This window comes from Jaculus jaculus, chromosome 9 (genome assembly GCF_020740685.1).
Source record: "Jaculus jaculus isolate mJacJac1 chromosome 9, mJacJac1.mat.Y.cur, whole genome shotgun sequence".
NCBI classification, from domain to species: domain Eukaryota; kingdom Metazoa; phylum Chordata; class Mammalia; order Rodentia; family Dipodidae; genus Jaculus; species Jaculus jaculus.
In genome coordinates, this window is record NC_059110.1 from 114,576,374 (window position 1) to 114,598,983 (window position 22,610).

Sequence of the window (22,610 nt, forward strand, 5' to 3'; positions counted from 1 at the left end):
CGGAGTCTTTTCCAAGGCCTAAACCTGACCCAGTCACCCTCCCTCTTAAAACCCCACTGACAACTTTTCATTGCTCTGAGGCTAAGAAACAAAACATGTGGGCTGGAGAGATGGCTTAGCAGTTAAGGTGTTTGCCTGCAAAGCCAAAGGACCCAGGTTGGATTCCCCAGGACTCATGTAAGCCAGATGCACAATGGAGGAGTATGTATGTGGAGTTTGTTTGCGATGGCTGGAGGCCCTGGTGTCCCCATTATCCCCTCCCTCCCTCTCGCCTATTTTTTTTTTTTTTTTTAAAGTACTGTAAAGGAGCCAGGTGTGGTGGCGCATGCCTTTAATCCCAACACTCATAGTAAATTCTAGGTCAGCCTGGGCTAGAGTGAGACCCTACCTCAAAAATCAAACAAACAAACAAACAAAGACCGCGAGGGCAGGAGACTATGAGTCCTGGAGCCACACTACTGAGACCTGCAGGAGCTGGAGCTTGTCTGTGTGTCCCCACGTTCCTCATCTGTAAAAAGGGGAGACAACTGTACTTCTGGAGTCACAGTGAGACTTGATATGATACAAAAGCTCTAAAGATGCAGCCAGCACGCAAGGCAGCCGTATGTGGGGGGTATTACTAGTGTGCCCAATGGCCTGGCTTAAGGCTCTGCCTCTCAGGAGGCCGAGGTAGGAGGATCCCTGTGAGTTCAAGGCCACCCTGAGACTACAGAGTGAATTCCAAGTCACCATGGACTAGAGCGAGACCCTACCTCAAAAAAAGGGTTTTTTTTTTAATTAAAATAAGGAACTGAGAATGATTCTTTAGCAGCCTTTCAATAAAAGCCACTCAAGGGTTGGTTGAAGCAGGAGTATTACTGTGAGTTCAAGGCTGACCTGGGCTGCACAAGGTGTTCCAGATCAAGTAGAGTGAGACCCTGTCTCAAAAAAAGAAAAATCCAGGCTGGGGGGACGGCTTAGCAGGTAAGGCATTTGTCTGCAAAGCCAAAAGATCCAGGTTTGATTCCCCAGGATCCAAGTAAGCCAGATGCACATGGGGGCACACACATCTGGAGTTCATTTGCTGTGGTTGGAGCTCTGGTGCCCATTCTCTCTCTCTCCCCCGCCCTCTCTTTCTGTCAAATGAATAAACATAAATAAAAAGAAATTAGTAGAGAAAGGAAGGGAGGAGGATACTTAATAGGTAGATATTGTATATATGTAATTACAATGATTATAATGGGGAGGTAATATGATGGAGAATGGAATTTCAAATGGGAAAGTGTGGGGGTGGGGAGGGAGGGAATTACCATGGGATATATTTTATAATCATGGAAAATGTTAATAAAAATTAAAAAATAAATAAATAAATAAATAAAAAGAAATTAAAGAAGAAAAATCCTTCAGCTATGTGTGGTGGCACACACCTATAATCCAAGCTCTGAGGAGTTTATATCAAGAGAATCACAAGTTCTTCAAGACCAGCTTGGATGACATACCCTACTCTCCTAAAAGATAGCTCCTTAGCTCAAAGTGCCCTGGGTTTGCAGTAGAAGCGCACTTCAAATGACAATTGAGGTAGCTGGTCATTTCCTTCTCATCCTCCACTATTCTTCCTATAGAGAAAGAGCTCTTTAACCTCTTCCCTTGAGTCTGGCCAAACCCATACCTGCCCCAAACAAAAGCGCCGAAAGTGTTACAAGACAATTTTTATCATATTTTATTTGCATGAAGGATTCAACCCAAGGCCTTAACGGGCTACAAAAGAGCTCTACCACTGAGTGCTTTTTCTGCAGCTTTTTTTTTTTTAAACAGACCCTCATTAAATTGTCCAGGCTGGCCTTGAATTCAGTCTATATAGCCCAGGTAGGCCTTGAATTTGGGATTTGCTGTCTCAAGCTCCCAAGTAGCTGGGATTACAGGCCTATGCTCTTAGTCCAGGCTTGACATGCAATTTCCAATTCCAGGTCACTTCTGCCAGAGTCTCCTGGGAGAAGGAGGGTTCTCCAGAACCTAGCACCCAAACCCAAGAACCAAGAACCCAAACCCAAGGCAGAGGAGGGGCCAAATGCAGACACTTGGTCTGCAGTCTTGGAATCAACCTTCGAACAAACCCAGCTCAAGCCCTAGGTATGAAAGTGAGGTAAATTCTAGATTACTGCTTCCAGACGTTCAAGCCTTTCTAGCTGATGTTCCAGATAGTAAAGAGCAAAGATATTCCCATCTCCATGCCCACGGTGTCTGTTTCAATTCCTGCCCCCAGAATCAGTGAGCATGATAAAAAGCTTGCTCCCTTGCGCCACTAAATTTGAGGTGGTTTATTAAATTTGGTGACTCAAACAACATTTTTTTCCAATCTAATGACTGAATATAGTCTTTATAGAGTCCAATTTTCAAGAGGAAATATTTCGCAATTTTACAGGAATAGACTTTGCTGTTAGAACTATTTTAATATAAACCTCTTCCTTTCTCTAAGCTTTCACTTTCTAAATGAATCATCCAGCTAGCTGCACTCCTTCAGAACACCAGCTAGACGCTAACAGTCCTAAACTCACCTCTAGCCCTATCCTCTCTCATGAACATGAGACTCTTACATCCAGATGCCTCAACACCTCCACTTTGATGTTCTGTTAAACCCATTCTCTCTCTCCCTCTCTGTCTTTGCTTGCAAATTAATTTTAAAAATTTTGTGTTTTCTAGTTTTTTTTTTGTTTTGTTTTGTTTTGTTTTTTGAGGCAGGGTCTCGCTGTAGCTCAGGCTGACCTGGAATTCACTATGTAGTCTCAGGGTAGCCTCAAACTCACAGTGATTCTCCTACCTCTGCCTCCCAAGTATTGGGATTAAAGGTATCCACCACACCAGGCTAAAAAGAAATATATAAACACACACATATACACACACATATATATAAAGAGAGAGCAAGCACGCACACGCACACAATGACTTAGTGGTTTAGGCGTTTGCCTGCAAAGCCAAAGGATCCCGGTCCGATTCTCCAGGATACACATAAGCCAGATGTACAAGGGGGCACATACATCTGGAGTTCACTTGCAGTGGCTGGAGGCCTTGGTGCACCCATTCTCTCTGTCTCTCTTTCTGTATCTCTTTCTTAAATAAAATATTTAAATTTTTTTGATTATATATATATATATACATATATTAATATGGAGAAGCTGGAGAGATGGCTTAGCAGTTAAAGGCACTTGTTTGCAGAGCCTTATGGCCTGGGTTCAATTCCCCAGTGCCCACACAAGGCCAGATGCCCAATTCATCTAAAGTTAGTTTGCAGTGGCAGGAGGCCCTGGTGTGCCCATATCCTATCTGTCTGTCTGTCTGTCTGTCTGTCTCTCTTTTTCTGTCTCTCTCAAATAAAAACATTTTTTGAAAGAGTGGGACACATGCTGGTGTTTTGTTTTTAGTGACAACAGACCTTGGTGTGTACACACACACACACACACACAAAAAAAAAAAAAAAAAAAAAAAAAAACCTTCACACAGTTTATAGTAAGTCAGCATGTATTTTTGGCTCAAAGTATCTGTAGTGTTTTCTGTGAAGGAAATAAAATATTGTGTTTGCAAAGCCTAAGGACCCAGGTTTGACAGCCCAAGACCCACGTAAGCCAGATGCACAAGGTGGCACATGCATCTGGAGTTCATTTGTAGTGGCTGAAGGCCCTGATACACCCATTCTTTCCTTCTCTATCTTCCCTTTTCTCTCTCAAATAAATAAATACTTAAAAAATCAAATTAGCTGTTTAAAAAGTTAAATTTTTTCTTTTGTTGTTTTCAAAGCAGGGCTAACCCAGGCTAACCTGAAACTCACTCTGTAGCAACAGGCTGGCCTTGAACTAATGGTGAGCCTCCTATCTCAGTGCTAGGATAAAAGGTGTGAGTTACTACCCCCTAGATTTAAAATTACTTTTTTAAGTGAAATGCTTAGTGCCAAAATTTGAAAGGAAAAAAAAAGTCCTATCATTTTCTCTATACTTAGAAGGAACCTCCTGAATGAACTCATCACCCATTGTTTTGTTTTGTTGTTTGGGTTTTTTAGAAAACCCAAATCTGTAATCATAGATACTATGGAGGCTAGGGAGTTTTGTCAAGGACAGACTAGACAACATAGACTCCAATCTTCAAAAAGAAAGAAAAGAAGGAAGGAAGGAAAAGAAAAGGAAAGGTCAGTCTGGAATCACAGGTGTCTGTGGCCTCACAGGAGACAAGCAGCGTACCAGGAGAATAAAGACCAATGTGATAAGAGCAGTAAAGATGACAAGATAATACTAACTACCTACTTCAGAGAGGAAAGGCTCCTGAGAGGAGAAAAATGTTTGTCCTGAGTCCTAAGAGGAATATGCCTTTTTATGCCAAAATCTCAGCTTAAGAGTTTTAAGACCAAAAGACAGTGCAAAGCTTTGGACAAGCTGAACAGCAGACAAATACAGGTGCCAGTGGAGACATACCTGGCAGTCACCAGGGGTTAAAGCATCACCAGAGTCAAGACCCAAGCAAAGCCTGACCTGGAGAGAGAACACAGAGATAGCAAAGAGAGGTCTGCGCCCCTACAGCCCTTATGTCCATTAATGAGCTCATGTTGCTGAACCCAAGACAAATCCAACAAGAGGCCCAGGAAGCCACTCATCACTTTTCTTGCTAGGACGGCCATAAGGCTGGCTCCCCAGTACCTTCTAGAAGACACCTGCACACCTCTCTCCACTAATCTGAACTCTGTTCCCCCCTCAAAAAACAAACAAAAAACCAACAACAACAAAAAACAGTGATTAGTAAAGGCCCAAAATAATTTTTGGAATAGTGATTCTCTTTCAAAGACTATTTTTGTTTGTTTTCAAAGTAGGGTCTCACTCTAGCCCAGGCTGACGTGACACTCACTCCCTAGTTCCAGGCTGGCCTTGAACTCATAGTGACCCTTCTACCTCTGCCTCCCAAGAGATTAAAGGTGTGCACCACCACGCCCAGCATTCAAAGACTATATTTTGTTTTGTTTTAGGGAGGGAGGGTCTCATTCTAGAGCTCAAGTTGACCTGGAATTCACTATGTAGTTTCAGAGTGGCCTTGAACTCACCCACCACACCCGGCTTTCAAAGACTATTTGTGAGGCTGAGAATGTGATTCAATGACAGTGTGTGTGAGTCCCTGAGTTCCAGACCCAGCACTGAAAGGAAAAAAATTATTGCTCCACTGCGCGCCAATCCGCCTAGACCTTAAAAAGGAGTCATGATTTCCTCCAAGATAGAAGGTACAAGAGCACAGAGATCACCCTACACTTAACAGTATCTAAATCTATATTCCAGACTGTGGTCCTATGGCCAGTCTTATCTACAGACAAAGGAGTTAAAAGGTTAAAATTATGTAATTACTGCACAGGAGGCTTGGAGGAAGAGACAAGTGTTTCATTTTCTTATCCTCAATATACTAACCACAAGCATCCATCCCAGTGTGTGTTTCTGCATGGGACTGAATTCTGGGGGGGGGGGGGGGACTATTAACTTTTAAGGGGTAGGGACTGAAGGTATAGCTCATAGAGATATAGCACTTACCTAGCACATGCAAGGCCATGGATGAGTCCTAGGACCACACAAAAATTAACTTAAAAAGAGGAGCTGCAGAAATGGTTTAGTGGGTAAGGCACTTAGCAACCGGAGTTCGATTCCCAAATGCCCACATAAAACCAGATGCACAAGGTGGAGCAGGCATCTGGAGTCCATTTGCAGCAGCTGGAGACCCTGGAGGGCCCATTCTGTCTCTCTTCTAACTCTCTTTGCCTGGAAATAAAATATTTTTTAAAGTTTCATAAGGAAAAAGTAAATATATCCAGTACTGTTGTGGATATAGCTTAGTGGTAGAGCACTTGCCTAATGTGTGAGGTTCTGTTCTACCCCTAGGACTGCAAAGAAAAAAAAAAGTATGTATAGCCAAAATACACAAATAAACCTTAAATTGCTCAATGAGAAAATAAACTATCTGGGCATGGTGGGATATGCCTTTAATCCCAACACTCAGGAGGCAGATTAGGAGGATCTCCATGAGCTCGAGTCCACCCTGAGACTACATAGTGAATTCCAGGTCAGCCTGGGCTAGAGTGAGACCCTACCTTGAAAAAGAAAACTCTAGCAGGGCATGGTGGCGCATGCCTTTAATCCTAGCATTTGAGAGGCAAAGGTAGGAGAATCATCATGAGTTTGAGACCACCCTGAAACTACAGAGTGAATTCTAGGTGGGCTACAGTGAGGCCACACCTTGAAAAACCAAAATAATAATAGTAATAAATAAAACTTTTTAAAGAAGAGTTTATTTAGCCGGGCGTAGTTGTGCACGCCTTTAATCCCAGCACTCGGGAGGCAGAGGTAGGAGGATGGCCATTGAATTCAAGACCACCCTGAGACTACATAATGAATTCCAGATCAGCGTGGGCCAGAGTAACACCCTATCTCAAAAAAAACCCAACCCCCCCCAAAAAAAAGGAAGAAGAAGAGTTTATTTACTAGAAACAGAGAAAGAATGGTGCACCAGGGCCTCTAACCACTGCAAATGCCTAACTGCATGCAAACGCATGCAACACCATGTGCATATGGTTTATGTGGGTTCTAAGGAATCAAATATGGGTCCTTAGGCTTCACAGGCAAATGCCTTACCTACTAAGCCATCTTTTCAGCCTGAAAATAAACTCTTTAGCTGAGTGGTTAAAAGTGCTTGCCTGCACAGCCTGACAGCCCTGGTTTGATTCCCCAGTACCAACATGATGCTCAAATTGGTGCATACATCTGTAGTTCATGTGCAGTGGTGGGAGGCATTGGTGTGCTAATGCTTTCTTTTTTTTTTTGTTTGTTTTGTTTTTTGAGGTAGGGACTCACTCTGGCCCAGGCTGACCTGGAATTCACTATGGAGTCTCAGGGTGGCCTTGAACTCTTGCAATCCTCCTACCTCTGCCTCCCGAGTGCTGGGATTAAAGGCGTGCGCCAACACGCCCGGCTCTCTTTCTTTCAAATAAAGAAAAACAGTATTATTCTTTAATGGGATAAATAAAGTAGAAAGAAACAGTTTTAGTTTTCAGTGGTGACAGCTTGTGATTTAAATTCTAAAAAAAAAAAAAAAAATCACACCCATACCTAAGGTGGCTTGAAGCAAGAATTCACAATGGACCTTCTGGTCAACTGCCCAGCCAGAGAGCACCCTGAGGTAACTCTCTCCAACAATGTCATTCCCATTTTACAGATAAGAACAAGGGTTAAGGGACTACATGCAGATAAGATCTAGTGCAGAGCAGGGTGTGGTAGTGAATGCCTTTAATACCAGCACTCCTGAGGCTGGGGTGAGGTAGGAGGGTGGCTTGGGGCTACAGAATGAGCTCCAGGTCAACATGGGCTAGAGACCCTGCCTTGGAAAAAAGAAATCTGACAAGTAAATTGCTTTTTGAACTTGTTACACAATTACAAAAGAGAGAGAGAGAGAGAGAGAGAGAGAGAGAGAGAGAGAGAATTCCTTATACTACTCCACTACATGTCTGAAGCTAATATGGCTAATATGTGTGTGTGTATTTTTATTTGTTCGTTTGGTTTTCAAAGTAGGGTCTCTCTCTGTGGTTGTCCTGGAATTCATTATGTACTCTCAGGGTAGCCTTGAACTCACTGCGATCCTCTTATTTCTACCTCCCAAGTCTGGGATTAAAGGCATGTGCCAACATGCCTGGCTGAAGCCAACATTACTTTTAAAATTAAATGCAATTCTCTATCAGAATTATCTTTAGAAATTGACCCAGGCAGCTGGGCATGGTGGTGCACGCCTTTAATCCCAGCACTCAGGAGGCAGAGGTAGGAGGATTGCCATGAGTTCGAGGCCACCCTGAGACTCCATAGTGAATTCCAGGTCAGCCTGGGCTAGAGTGAGACCCTACCTCAAAAACGAAAAAAAAGAAAAAAAGAAATTGACCCAAGCAGCCAATAACTGGCATAAAGTGTTCATGGCTAGGCAATTAATCAAACCAGGCTGAACACTCATCTGGCCATCTCATGATTCTTTTGCTGCTCAGAATCCATCTTTGATTCATGTCAGGTGCATAAATACCAAGAATCAACAAAGCAGTCTTCCTTCCAAGTACAAACCAGGCTGGCCCCTGCTTAGTTTCCAAGATTGGGCACATTCAGAGTGTTATAGCCATGCACTAAAAACAAGTCTTTAAAGGATTTTTTTTCTCCAAGACAACAATGATTTCACTAATCTCAAGATTTTATGGTCCTCATAAAAACAGTGTTTCTTAAACTAATGAACAATCTACACCAGAATATCTGGCATGCCTCTTAAAATGACTCAAAAATCAACTAAATTTGAGCCACAAAATCTCTCCCCATCTCCCAGGAATTCTCAATCCAGAAGACTGTAGCAGGAGGATCCAGATGCACATGCATCTGGATTTCGTTTGTATACCCATTCTCTCTCTCTCTCTCTTCTTCTTCCTCTTTCTCTCTTCCTCAAGTAAATAAATAAATAAAAATAAAAATGTTTTTAAAAAGCTGTACACAAAGTAGCATACATATCTGTAACCCTACAACACCTACAGCAATGGCAGGCAGAGTCAGTAGAACCCCAAAACTTGTGAGCCAGCTAGTCTGGCCTTCCCAGCAACAAACAAGAGACTGTCTCAAACAAGTGGAAAGAATGGCACTGTTGCCAAGCATGGCGGCACACGCTTTTAATCCCAGCACTTGGGAGGCAGAGGTAGGAGGATCGCTGTGAGTTTGAGGCTACCCTGAGACTACATAGTGAATTCCAGGTCAGCCTCGGCTAGAGCAAGACCCTACCTCAAAAACAAAACAAAAAAAAAAACCCTCCATTCATTAGCAGGATGTGGCTCGTGCCTTTACTCCCAGCACTCAGGAGGCTGAGGTAGGATTTCTGTGAGTTGGAGGAAGGTCAGCCTGGGCTAGAGTGGGACCCTGCCTTGAAAAGGAAGGACGGAAGGAAGGAAGGGAAGGAGGGAGGGAGGGAGGGAGGGAGGGAGGGAGGAAGGAAGGAGGGAAGGAAGGAAGGAAGGAGGGAAGGAAAGAAAAGAAAAGAAAAGAAAAGAAAAGAAAAGAAAAGAAAAGAAAAGAAAAGAAAAGAAAAGAAAAGAAAAGAAAAATTTACAGTCATTAATATCAGGAAGCTATTAAATAGGAGTGAAAACATGTTTGTTTCACTTTTCCTTTTTCCTCTTGAACTCAAATTTTTACTACTGGCAGCAATCATTGTCAGTTTCTTCCACGAACGGACAGCTTCCCCTCTCTCATTTCTGAATGTGTCACGAAGTTGAACATCAGTCATTCAAAACACTGTTTACCTTGCATGGTGCTGTTTACCTGTAATCACAGCACTCTGAGGTTGAGGCAGGAAGATTACAAGTTTGAAATCAGTCTGAGCTATGTAGCAAGACCCTGTCTCAAAAAAAAATAAATTCTTTCTTAGACAGATGCTTGATTTGTGCCTCCCTTTTCATAACAGAATACCAAAAAGCACATCCTGAAGGTTTAAGAGATAACAAAATTCATAGTTTATTATTGCATCATGGGCCCTCATGTGTGAAACCAGTGTTTCCTTCTGAGTTAACTATAATGAGTAAATACCAATGAAATTCAAAATACAAGCATTTCTATCATGAAAACAGTTTTGTGCTTCAGATGTGTTTTTTTTTGTTTCATGTTTGTTTTGTGGGATTTTTTTTTCCCAAGGTAGGGTCTCACTCTAGCCCAGGCTGACCTGGAATTCACTATGTAGTCTCAGACTGGTCTCAAGCGCACAGTGATCCTCCTACCTCTGCCTCCAGAGTGCTGGGATTAAAAAAGGTCACCATGCACAGCTTCATGTTTGTTTACTATTATTATTGTGATTGTTTTGAGACAGAACCTTAGCCAAAACTAACCTAGAACTCACTATGCAGCCCAGTTAGCCTGCAACTCAAGGCAATCCTCCTGCCTTAGACTCCTAAGTGCTGTCATTACAGTTACGAGCCACCTTGTCCAGCTTCTGGTTTTTTTTAGTTTGTTGAGGTTTTTTTTTAGCAGATCACTTTGCCCAGGCTGACCCAGAACTCCCTTAGTAGCCCAGACTGTCCTCTAATTCCTCCTACCACAGTTTTCCAGGTGCTGAGTTTATAGGTGTGAGCGACCACCCCTGCCTTTGTTTTTATTTTTATTTATTTATTTTGGTTTTTCAAGGTAGGGTCTCACTCTAGCCCACGCTGACCTGGAATTCACTCTGCAATCTCAACTCATGGTGACCCTCCTACCTCTCTGCCTCCCAAGTGCTGGGATCAAAGATATGTGCCATCATACCCAGCCTCTTTTAATTTTTTTTTAATATGCTGAAAATGGAACCCTGCAAGGCATTTCAGGTATTTTTGCAAAAACAGCACCTATTTTTTAATTAACAAACTTTATTTTTAATTTGTTTTTATTATTTTTTCCTTTTTGGTTTATCGAGGTAAGGTCTAGCCCAGGCTGACCTGAATTCACTCTAGCCTCAGGGAACCTTGAACTCAGAGCAATTACCTCTGCCTTCTAAGTGCTGGGACTAAAGGTGTGTGCCACCAAACCCAGCCCAACTGTATTTATTTATTTATTTTGATTTTTCGAGGTAGGGTCTCACTATGGCCCAGGCTGACCTGGAATTCACTCTGTAGTCGCAGGGTGGCCTCGGACTCACAGTGATCCTCCTACCTCTGCCTCCAACTGGGATTAAAGGCATGCGCCACCACGCCTGGCTCAACTTTATTTTTTAGAGCAGCTTTAAGTTCAAAGCAAAACTTAGCCAAGTTCCAAGTTCCCATACACCCCGTAGCTCTGCCACTTATACAATCTCCCTCGCTTTCAACATCCTGGACCACAGCATGTCTGAGAACAAGGACTCTGCCATGGCCCAATGAACCTAAGGTCCTTCAATATGCTCATTAAGGGATGGAAGCTCCATGGGCTGAAGAAAAGGCTCAGTGGCTAAAGGCACTTGCTGTAAAGCCTGACAGCCCAAGTTCGATTCCCCAGTACCCACTTAAAGCCATGTGCACAAAGTAGCACATGCTTCTAGAGTTCATTTGTAGTGGCAGGAGGCCCAGATGTGCCCTTACTCTCTTTCTCTCTCCTCCCCAAGTAAATAAAATTTCTTAAAACACTCCTCACGTGCAGAGCACCACAGTTCTCTACACAGAGCCTGTCCTGATGGATGAAGTCACACTGGAGTCTTTGTACATGGAATTAGAATTACGCATTGCTTGTAATCTCAGCATTTAGGAGGCTGAGGCAGGAAGACTGCAGTAAATTCCAGGACAGCCTGGGCTACTTAGGAGGTTCCAGGCTAGCTTAGGCTAGAGTGCTTCAATGACTACACCTGCTCCTATACATAGAGAGTTACCACCCTAATTATGTTTCATTTTGATTAATGTTTCCAGAAATTTGTTTTCCCTAAACATATTGATTTAAAAGAGGCGCACAAACAAAACAGGGAAAGTCAGACTGAGATTAAATATTTATTGTGTCTAAACCACAAGTAAAAACATATTCAAAGGCCGGCTGCTTTCATGCTAACTCAGAGCAATACTGCACTTTGTTTGGTTTCCAGGAGAGGTAATTACACAGCCAGCACTTGGGGTTCGAGGGTTTGAGAAATCTACTGGGTGGGAGAACAAAGGAAATGTCTAATGCCTTCAGATTCTGAAAAACAGAGCTTGCCGAAAGCAAAACAAAATTAGCTTTAGACAGGGTGTGGGAAAACATGCACTTTAGGGTGCTTTCACCCAAGCAGGTGCTCAAATTCAGCCTCAAATGCCCAGACTCTCACAATGAGAAAGAAGTTAGGAAGGGACGAACTAATGACAGCTACCAGCAGGCGGGAAGGCAGGTGGCTGACACAGACAGGCAGGGTTTTCCTGATCTGAGCTCACCTTCACTAACCCAAGTCACTTTTCAGAAATGGCATCTGCAAAAACTACCCCAACATCCCCCTAAAGATCTGCACTCCTCCTCCCCAACAGGGAAGACATTATTTATTTACCAGAAGTTTTACTTTTTCTTTCAAGCTCTGCTGGGCTTCCTCCTCTGGCCCCAAGGAGGGAAAGGGAACAGGGAGGAGGGTTGCTTTTCTTCCCCAGTCTTCTCCAGTTCAAAATCCCAGTAGCAGGGGAATGGACCTGTGGCTCTGAACCAAGTGGGTCTGAAATGCAAGGCTTTTTTGAAGACTGATTAGCTTACAGTTACAGGAAAAGGAAAACAAAATTTCACACTTCCAGTGAACTCACGTCCTTCATACATCTGCACGCATGCACGGGCACACGCTGTGAAGGGTGCCTAGCAGCTGAGTAGTACCAAGCAAACCAGCTTCACACAGATCAGGCAGGCCACTCACATGCCTCCTTAGCCCCGAACTAAATGCTATGCCAACCAGGCAAGGTTTGTGTGCCTGTAGTCCCAGCTGCTCAGAAGGATGAGGAAGGACCAGCCTAGACAACACAGGGAGACCCTTAAACAATTCAAATCAGGCATGGTGGTGCGTGCCTTTAATCCCACCACTTGGGAGGTAGAGGCAGGAGGATCGCCGCGAGTTCAAGGCTACCCTGAGACTACATAGTGAATTCCAGGTCAGCCTGAGCTAGAGTGAAACCCTACCTCAAAAGAAAAAAAAAAATAATAATAATAATGCCAGCCAGACATGGTGGTGCATACCTTTAATCTCAGCACTAGGATCACTGTGAGTTTGAAGCTTACCTGGGACTAGAGTGAGTTCCAGGTCACCCTGAGTTAGAATGAGACCCCATGAAACCACCCCCAAAAAGAGAGAGAGAATCTTGAAAAGTTTTCTAGGTTGGTCTTGAACTCTTTCTTCCTCAAGACTCCAGAGTGGCTAGGCTTATAAGTATATAACACTGCACCACACACCAGGCTTTTTGTACTATATATTTATATTTTTAAATATTTATTTACATTTTTTTCAAGGTAGGCTCTTGCTCTAGCCTAGACAGACCTAGAATTCACTACATAATGGCTCTGAACTCACAATGATCCCCCAAATAATGGGATTAACGTTGTGCAGCACCTTACATATATATATATATTTTAATATATACATATTTTTGAAGGGTTTCGTGTATCCCAGGCTGGCTCAATGTGGCTATATTGCTAAAGATGATCATAAACTGATCCTCCTGTCTCTACCTCCCAGGTGCTGGGATTACAGGAATGTGCCACCACACGAGGTGCCAAGGCATCAAGCCAAGGGCTGTGTGCGTGCAACGCAAACACTCTACAACTCAGCTACAACTCTAGCCTATAACTACACTTTTTTTTTTTTTTGTTTGTTTGTTTTTTGAGGTAGGGTCTCACTCTAGCTCAGGCTGACCTGGTATCAACTATGTAGTCACAGGGTGGCCTCCAACTCACGGTGATCCTCCTACCTCTGCTTCCCAAGAGCTGGGATTAAAAGCGTGCGCCAACATGCCCAGCTCGTAACTACACTATTTTTTATAGCATGCAAAACTCCAAGGGACTATTTTTGAGACTCATCAGGCTTTTAATGTGATGAAGAGAACTTAAAAATAAATGGCACGCAATCATAGATTCTGGAAGATGCAAAAGAGACTTACCATCAAGGCCTTTGTGTAAACAGGAATTTAGTTTGCCAGGTCTGTCTTTTATGTGAAGGCCTCCATCTCCTCTACCACAGTGTAAATCCCCAGGCCCTATTTAGTATTCTCCTACACGATAGGTTAGCCTCTCCCAATTACTCTTTCTTTCCTTTGGGTCATTAATGGCCACCATGAATCATAACATACCCAACGTTGTAGGCAGAAAGAGCATTTTTTTTTAATATTTTATTTTTTATTTATTTATTTATTTGACAAAGAGGGGGAGAGAGAGAGGGATAATGGGCACGCCAGGGCCTCCAGCCACTGCAAACTAACTCCAGACACGTGCACCCCTTTGTGCATCTGGCTAACGTGGTTCCTGGGGAATCAAACCTGGGTCCTTGGGCTTTGCAGGCAAACGCTTTAACCACTATGCCATCCCTCCAGCCCAAGAACATTATTTTTAATAATAGTAAGTAGAAGCATGTTAGCCATCTGCCAGGTGCTGTACATTATCTTGCTTAGTCCTCACAGCTGCTCTACAAGTGGACCTGGAAGGCAGTCTGTGGATAAGAAAACTGAAACCCAGACCAGTTAATGCAACCACAAGGTGATGGATCTGAAATTAAAGTCCAATAAGTCTGGCTTCACAGTACTTCTTTAACTCCTATCACAACTGTGCACCAAGAAACACACTACCCAAGGGTTTCCACACTACAATAACAATTCACCTTCCGACAGCTCAAAACGTAAATTTCTTGAGTAATGAACTTACAAGTCAAAGGTACCGTGTTCAGGGTGAGTAAAGCCATTTGTTAGCACAGATGGGGCTAGCAGGAAGGAAAGTCAGAGAGAGCCCAAACTATTACTTTTTTCTGGATGTGAATGTGTCCTTCCTTATTATTCTTTTGTTAGGCTGTTAAAAAGGAATTTGCAATAAATATGTCAAGATAAATTGGTTAAAAAAAAAAAACTGGCGGGGCGTTGTGGCACACACCTTTAGTCCTAGCACTTGGGAGGCAGAGGCAGAGGATCACCATGAGTTTGAGGCCACCCTGAGACTACATAGTGAATTCCAGGTCAGCCTGAGATAGAGTGAGACTCAACCTCAAAAAACCAAAAAACAATACCAAAAAAATAAAAAAAAAAAAAAAAGAGTGCCAGGTGTGGTGGCACACACCTTTAATCCCAGCAGGCAGAGATAGGAGGATCTCCAAGAGTTTGAGGCCACCCTGAGACTATATAGTGAATTCCAGGTCTGTCTGAGCTAGTGTGAGATCTTACCTCAGAAAATCAAAAATAAGCAAATAAAAATAAAAATAAAAAATTAGCCCTGTGGCCCGCCCCTTCCTCTCAGTTTAGTTCTCTCCTAAATTAAGCATTTCCACTTATAGTTCCTGAATGCACTATGCTGTCTCCAGCTCCACCCACTCAGATCCCTCCAGCCTTGAATACACGTTTACTAGTCAGCACTCCTATTCATTCTACGGGAGTTCAGATTCTCCCACCTGATTAAAATATTAATTAATTAATTAAAAATAAAAATTAATTAATTAAAAATAAAAATAAATGTAATAGAGCCCTTCTCTTAACCCTGAAGGAAAGCAATCTCTTTTCTTTGACCTTCAGTAAGAACTTAGATGTAGGGCTGGAGAGATAGCTTAGCAGTTAAGCACTTGCCTGTGAAGCCTAAGGATCCTGGTTCAAGGCTTGATTCCCTAGGACCCACATAAGCCAGATGCACAAGGTGGTGCATGTGTAGTTCGTTTGCAGTGGCTGGAGGCTCTGGCACACCCATAATCTCTCTCTCTCTCTCACATTCTCTCTCTCTCTCTCTCCCCCTCTGCCTCTTTCTCTGTTGCTCTCAAATAAATAAATAAAAATAAACAAACAAACAAAAAAAAGAACTTAAGATGTGGGCTGGAGAGATGGTTCAGTGATTAAAAGTGCTTGCTCACAAAGCCTAAAAGTCTGGGTTTGATTCCCCAATATCCACATAAAGCCATATGCACAAAGTGACGCAAGCATGTGGACCAGCACAGTGTTAAACATTTCACTTGCATTATCTCCCTAAATTTTTGTTGTTGTTTTGAAGTAGGATCTCACTTTAGCCCAGGCTGATCTGGAACATACACTGTAGTCTCAGGATGGCCTCAAGGGCACAGCAATCCTACTTCTGTCTCCCTAGGTAAAGGCCTATGCTACCATGCCCACTGGTTTTCTTATTGTACTTTGGTTATTTATTTATTTTTATTAGAGAGAGAATGGGCACACCAGTGCCTCCAGCCGCTGCAAATGAACTCCAAATGCATGGGCCACTTTGTGCAGCTGGCTTACGTGGTTCATGGGGAATTGAACCTGGGTCCTTTGGCTTTGCAAGCAAGTGCCTTAACAACTAAGCCATCTCTCCAGCCCCCACCCCTTTTTTCTAATTCTTTTTTTTTTTTTTGAGACAGGGTCTCACTATATAGACCAAACTAGCCTCAACGTTGTAGCAACCCTCTTGCTTTTATGGGGGTGTATTTTTGAGACAGGGCCTTGCTATGTAGCCCAGGCTTGCCTTGAACTAACAATGCAGACTACAGTTGCCTTGAACTTGCAGTGATCCTCCTGTCTCAGCCCCCAAAGTACTTGGGTTACAGATGTGTGCCATCCCACCTGCCTTTGCCTGGAGTTTTAGTTTTACTTTGGAGACAGGGTCTAACTCTGTGGCACAGGCTAACCTAGAACTCACTCTACAGCCCATATTAGCCTCATGTTCTCTACAGTCTTCCTGCCTCAAGCTCCCAGTGCTGAGATGACAGGCATGAGCCGCCAGGCCCACCTTCTGCTTAGCTTTTCATACATGTTGGCTAGTCTGAATGAAATTACAGTAATCCTAACATGAAAAATAGGAACTAACCATAGTAATTTGGTTTTTCCAGATGCCATTTCTTTTAATTTTATTTATTTGCAAGGAGAGAAAGAATGAGTGCAGCAGGACCTTCAGCCACTGCAATGACTCCAGATGCATGCGCCGCTTTGTACAGCTGGCTGTACATGGGTCCTGGGGAACTGAACAGAGGTTTGTTTTGTTTTTTTTTTTTAAAGAGCAAGAAATAGGCAGGTAGAGGTAGAGAGAGAGAAAGAATGGGCGCACCAGGGCCTCCAGCCACCACAAACCAACTCCAGATGTGTGCGGCCCCTTGTGCATCTGGCTTATGTGGGTCCTGGGGAATCAGACCTGGGTCCTTTGGCTTTGCAGGCAAGCACCTTAACCACTGTCATCTCTCCAGCCTTGAACTGAGGCCTTTAGGCTCTGCAGGCAAACATCTTAAACGCCAAGCCATCTCTCCAGCCCCCTTTTATAATTTATTTTATTTTATGCTATTTTGCTTTAAAAAAAAAAGTACATTTCAGCGTACTGCCATTCCAACTGCATGCTCACTATAGTTTACCACAGAAAGCCACAGTTACCAGCAAGAAGCATGGCATTAATTCTTTTCACCATCAGGATGGTCTGGCAATATCATCCTACTGCATCTCACTGAGGCTGTGCCAGAATTCCAGGAGTTTCTCAACATTCAGGGCTGTCCCTCAAAATGCTCTTCATCTTTCTTGGGTTTTGTTGTTGTTGTTGTCTCCCTCTAGCCCAGGCTAACCTGGAATTCACTATGTAGTCTCCTCAGGGTAGCCTCAAACTCATGGCGATCCTCCTACCTCTGCCTCCCAAGTGCTGGGATTAAAGGCGTGCGCCACCACACCTGGCTGTCTTGGGTTTTGTTGTTGCTTTCTGCAGTGCTGGATATGGAACCCAGGTCTCACACATGCTAAGAAAGCTCTCTACCACTGAGCAATATCCCAGGCTGGGGGAAATGTTTGATTGCCTCCAAAGGTGAGGACCAGAGTTTGATGGCAGTACCCACAGGGTGAGGTAGTGTGCACCTGTTAAGCATTTGCAATCCCAACACAAAAGAAGTGAAGACAGGAGGATCACTAGGGTTCACAGACCAGCTAATCTAGTTTAGTGAGCTCCAGGCCAATAAGAGACCCTGTCTCAAAGGAGGTGGGTGGTGTTTCTAAGGGTCAACACCTGTCTGCGGTTGTCCTCTGGCCTCCACCTACATGCTTATATGCACTTATCCACACACATGTATAGCTAATACACATATGAAGGTATACCACACACACAAACTGATCAAATTATCTAAATGTTGTGGCTAAACTTTTAAAATATGAACAATATAAAATGTAAGCATCTTTCGTGTGCTCACTCACTCTCTCTCTCAAATAAATAAATAAAAATAAAGGGCTAGAGAGATGGCTTAGTGGTTAAGCGCTTGCCTGTGAAGCCCAAGACCCTGGTTAGAGGCTCGATTCCCCAGTACCCACGTAAGCCAGATGCACAAGGTGGCACATGCATCTGGAGTTCCTTTGCAGTGGCTGGAGGCCCTGATGTGCCCAATTCTCTCTCACTCTCCCTGCCTTTCTCTGTCACTCTCAAATAAATTAAAAAAAAATTAATCCCAAACCAATAAATAAGCAAAAGACATTTAAAAATAAATAAAAATAAAATTATTTAAAATGTAAACAGCAGAGCTGAGGGTGTGGCTCAGGGTAGAGCACTTGTTCAGCATGCCTGAGGCCCAGGGTTCCATCCCCAGTGGGAAGGAAGAAGGGGAAGAGGAGGGAGAATAAGAGGGGGAAGAAAAGGAGGGAGAAGCGGGAGGAGAGGGAAGAGGAAGAGGGAAAGAATGGTGAAGGGGAAAGAGAAGGAAGGGAGGGGGAGGAGGTGGAACTTTTGAAATATAAGTGCTCTCAGGGTGGCATGGTCAGCTGGAGACCCTCACTATCTCTTTAATGATTATCAACCTGTTGTATTGGGAACAATTAACTGCAAATTCTATGAATAAACACATCTTACTCAGCAAAGCAACAAAGTTGTAAAGAATATATATATATATATATTTTTTTTTTAGTTTTTCAAGATAGGGTCTCACTCTAGCCCAGGCTGACCTAGAAATCACTATGGAGTCTCACGGTGGCCTTGAGTTCACAGCAATCCTCCTACCTCTGCCTCCCGGTGCTGGGATTAAAGGCATGCGCCACCACACCTGGCTAAGAGTAGATATTTTTTTGATTTGCATACATTCTCTCAGGAAATACCTACTAAAAGGCTGCTGGATTCAGGTATCTGTAGTTATATTCTCTACCTCTTGTGTTAAATGTCAAAGCACATACAGGCAGAAAGGAAAAAGCAACTTTCTGGAGACATAAATGACCTCTGATCAAGCCACAAGGCCCTGGGTTTAAATGACATTTAGCTCACAACTGCTCTTTATCTAAAACTTGCCTAAGTATCTCCATTAGCAAACAGCTCAATTCTGGTGGTCATTTATGCTGACCAAAAAAAAAGGAATTACTTTCCATGTAAGGCCCAGGACAGTTACATTTAAAAACAACCAATAATAATAATTATAATTATAATAATAAATCACCTCAGCCAGTCCTAGTCTATTGATTGGGTATTTCTCTCCCTTGGAGTCTTTCAGCCCACTGGTAGGACTTCACTATCAGGGTTTGCAGCCACACTTTTCCCATCAGAGGCTGCACTCTAAGACTGAATACTTCAGCATCAGCATTCAAAAGAACAAGAAATCTCTCAAAGTTTCACCTCTCCCTTAACACCTTGGTGCTTTGAGCAAGGTCTTGCCCCATTTCCTTATCTACAAAAGGAGGTTGGTAAACTTTATGTGAATTACCTACTTCACTAGCTCCTTCCCCCCAGGTCTTCATCACTGTGGATTATCTTTAAATGGTTACTCTTCCCCAAGGAGCTACAGTGACAAGATTCATGAATCTGCAAAGGGTTCTTAGTGGTAATGATAAAAGACTAAGATCAACACTTCAACTTTTTTTAATTCCAGATTTTCTTCCCCATCTAGTGCACAGAAAAAATCTCTGCTACTGCTCCAATCTGGCACATGTACAGAACACAGATAAATAATAAAAAAGAGAAGAAAACTGGCTGGATCAAGACATAACACAGTCTAACACCACATCTAAAAAGATAAGAGATTTCTTGCTTTGACTTTTTTTCAAATCCATTTTTATCAGCACAGCTAGCTCAAAATTTACAAATACATCACCAAATAAATAAAACATTTAGAAATAAAAACGGGCAGGTACTCACTATATACATTTTGAATAAGAAAAAAAGTAACTAACCACCGCCTGCATTAACACACACACACACACACACACACACACACACCACTACCACTTGCTATAATACAAAGATGTGAACTAAACACAAAGCAACTTGAGTGACAGTTTGGATTTTGTTAGCCACACCCCCTAACAGGTAAAGTTTGTACACAGAACTCGGCCAAGCCCAGACAGTCTTTGTTTCCCTGTCTTTTTGCATTTACCCAAGATCTTGGCGCAGCGACAGAAAACTCCCACTCTTGATTGGCTCATTCTGTTCTATGCAATTAAGCAACACCACAATCCAGTAAACGCAATGGCTCAATTATTTATCCTCTAGCCGAGCTTACCAGGTGTTTATAAGAAAACAGTGTCAAAGAGGAAAGAGGTTTGTTGCTCTTTAAGGCTGGTTTGACTGAAGGGGGGGACTTTTTTGGTCTTAAAAAAAAACATTATTATTATTATTATTATTTTTTACAAAGCGAAGCATTGGCTTAACCTAGAAATTGGTAAGATAGCATTTAGATAGAGGACAGGAAATCTGGTTCTTGAGCAATAATCGTAGCCCGCAACCAGCCAGCCCGTGAGGTCGTAAGGGTGAAGACACCTCTTCTTACGTCCAGAAGGGCACAGCTGGCTCCTAGAAGGAGCAGGGCACGGCGGAGGAAGTGGCTCAGCCCGGAGCCGCCGGGTCAGTCTCGAGGTGCGGCGGGGGGGGGGGGGAGAAAAAGACACTTTGCCACCAGCCTCCCCCCTTCCACGCCCGCTGTCACGCCTCCCGTGGCCGGAACGTCCCGTCTCAGCCAGCAGGAAGTCCAAGGCTGCAGCCACCCTCCCGCGAGGACGCCCTCGCCCCGTGGTCCTAACCCTCGAGCGCATCCCCCTCGCTCCCCATCTCCGCCCACCCCCGGGGGATCTTCTCGAGATCGAAACTTCCTAAGACTGGCTCCTGTCATCCGAGGAGTCCCTTCCGGAGGACCCTCCGAGTCTCCTCACATCGTAGCCATTCGCGGGTCCCCTCAAGGCGCTCAGCCCGGTCCCCCTCACCGCCACCCCGTCCCGGGGGTCTGCAGGCCGGGTGAGCCCTCGGGGGAGTGGGGGAAGCGGCCCCACCCTTCGCCCCCTTCACCTGTTTCTCCCGCTGAAGCCCCACGGGCCGCGCTGCGCTAGCGCCGGGTGCGAGCGGCCGGGTCCCCGTGGGCCGCCGGGCCTCTGTCCTGAGAGCCGATGTGGACGGACGGACGGACAGACAGCGCGGAGCGACCGTGCTTCTTCTTCAAAGATCCGGTTGACGGGGCGCGGGGAGGGAGGGGGGGGCGGGGAGGGAATCGTTCCCTCCGCGGCGACGTCGGAACTCCAGACTCCCCCTCCTCCCGGACTCCCACAGCCGCAGCTCCGGAAACCGCTGAGTTACAGCCCGCTGCAGCCAATCCCCACCCAGCCCCGACTGCTCGGGACACGCCCTTCGTGCATAATTCATGAGATGGCCAGCTCGTGCGGCCACCCAGAGGCTCCCGTACGTGCGCAGCATTTACGAAGCCCCACCCTTTGGCCAATCAGGAGAGCGCCTAGGGTGAGGGGCGGGGTCTAGAGCGGACTGGGAACGCCCTCTGTGTTTGGCTGTTCCGCGGCGCGCGTGCTCCTCCCTCCGCAACTGCAAAAGGAAGAGCCGAGGCCTTGGGCACCGCGGGGGAGGAGGGAGGGAGGGACAATGACCGGAATGTCCTGCTGAAAACTCAGCTGAGTTCCTGGCAGTGCGTGACGTCAAGACACTTTAAATGCCCTGATACGGCTCCCTCCTGCCCGCTCTCCCTTTTCCCGGCCCTTGGCACCACGTGGGTCGAGACTGAGGGTTTCTTACCACGTGGGAGTCAGCTAGGTAGTGGGTCCCCAGGTATCAGCAGATGTCGGGGGTCGTGGAGTGGGGTTAGACATAAGCATCTGGGTTTATAGGACCAAAAAAAAAAAAAACGACATTGGCGGGCGACTCCTGCCAGCTTTGAAGTTTTGTTTCTGCGTGAGTCGGGACATACACCCGGAAATATGACGTGCAAATAGAGTAATTACTAGATTGCGTGGGGAGACGACGTGGATACGACCCGACGCTATAGAGGTTCCATCCCTTCAAGCATCAAACCCTAACAGCTAGCCTTTGGTCCATACACAGAAATGCATATGAAAACTGACACGTTTACACAATATTTTCATTTCCATGTGTCTCAGTTCTGTTGTTCATCTTAAAATATTTTATTTATTTGAGAGAGAGAGAGAGAATGGGTGCTCCAGAACCGCTACCTACTGCAGATACATGTGCCACCTTGGGCAGCTGGCTTATGTGGGTATTGGAGAATTGAACCTGGGTCCTTAGGCTTCACGGGCAAGTGCCTTAACCGCTAAGACGTCTCTCCAGCCCTGTGTCTGAGTTCTTGAACTTTAAATTGGTTTCTTTTATTATTATTATTTTCTTTCCTGCCTTGTTTGCTTGGTGTGCAGATTTTACTGAATCAAAGCCAATGGTTCATGGCAAATGTAGACATTTTTCCTTATATAATAAAAAGTGAATAAAATAGTGAAGTGACTTCTTCGTGCTGATACCGTCAGGTTTTTAACTATATATCCTTAATTAGTATTTGTGTTGCTTTTTTTTAACACAAAGAAGAATAAAGATAAAATCTAGAAGGATTATCTCACCACCCAGGTTACCCATAATGACAGGTTGTGGGTTTTTTTTTTTTTATTATTTATTTATTTATTTGAGAGCGACAGACACAGAGAGAAAGACAGATAGAGGGAGAGAGAGAGAATGGGCGCGCCAGGGCTTCCAGCCACTGCAAACGAACTCCAG

The 22,610-nt window shown here is 44.2% G+C and overlaps 1 protein-coding gene across 4 annotated transcripts in view; it reads right to left on the reverse strand.

Annotated features, from left to right (window-relative positions):
* The window catches only part of Stat3 (signal transducer and activator of transcription 3), a 58,820-nt gene extending 37,788 nt beyond the window's left edge, over positions 1 to 21,032 (reverse strand). For 3 of the 4 annotated variants that reach the window (XM_045158269.1, XM_004655365.2, XM_004655367.2), the window contains exon 1: positions 20,895 to 21,032. The gene's annotated coding sequence lies outside the window, so the exon portion shown is untranslated. The remainder of the gene's footprint in view (positions 1 to 20,894) is intronic. The other variant, XM_004655363.2, reaches the window with a different exon arrangement.
* Positions 21,033 to 22,610: the final 1,578 nt, after the last annotated feature.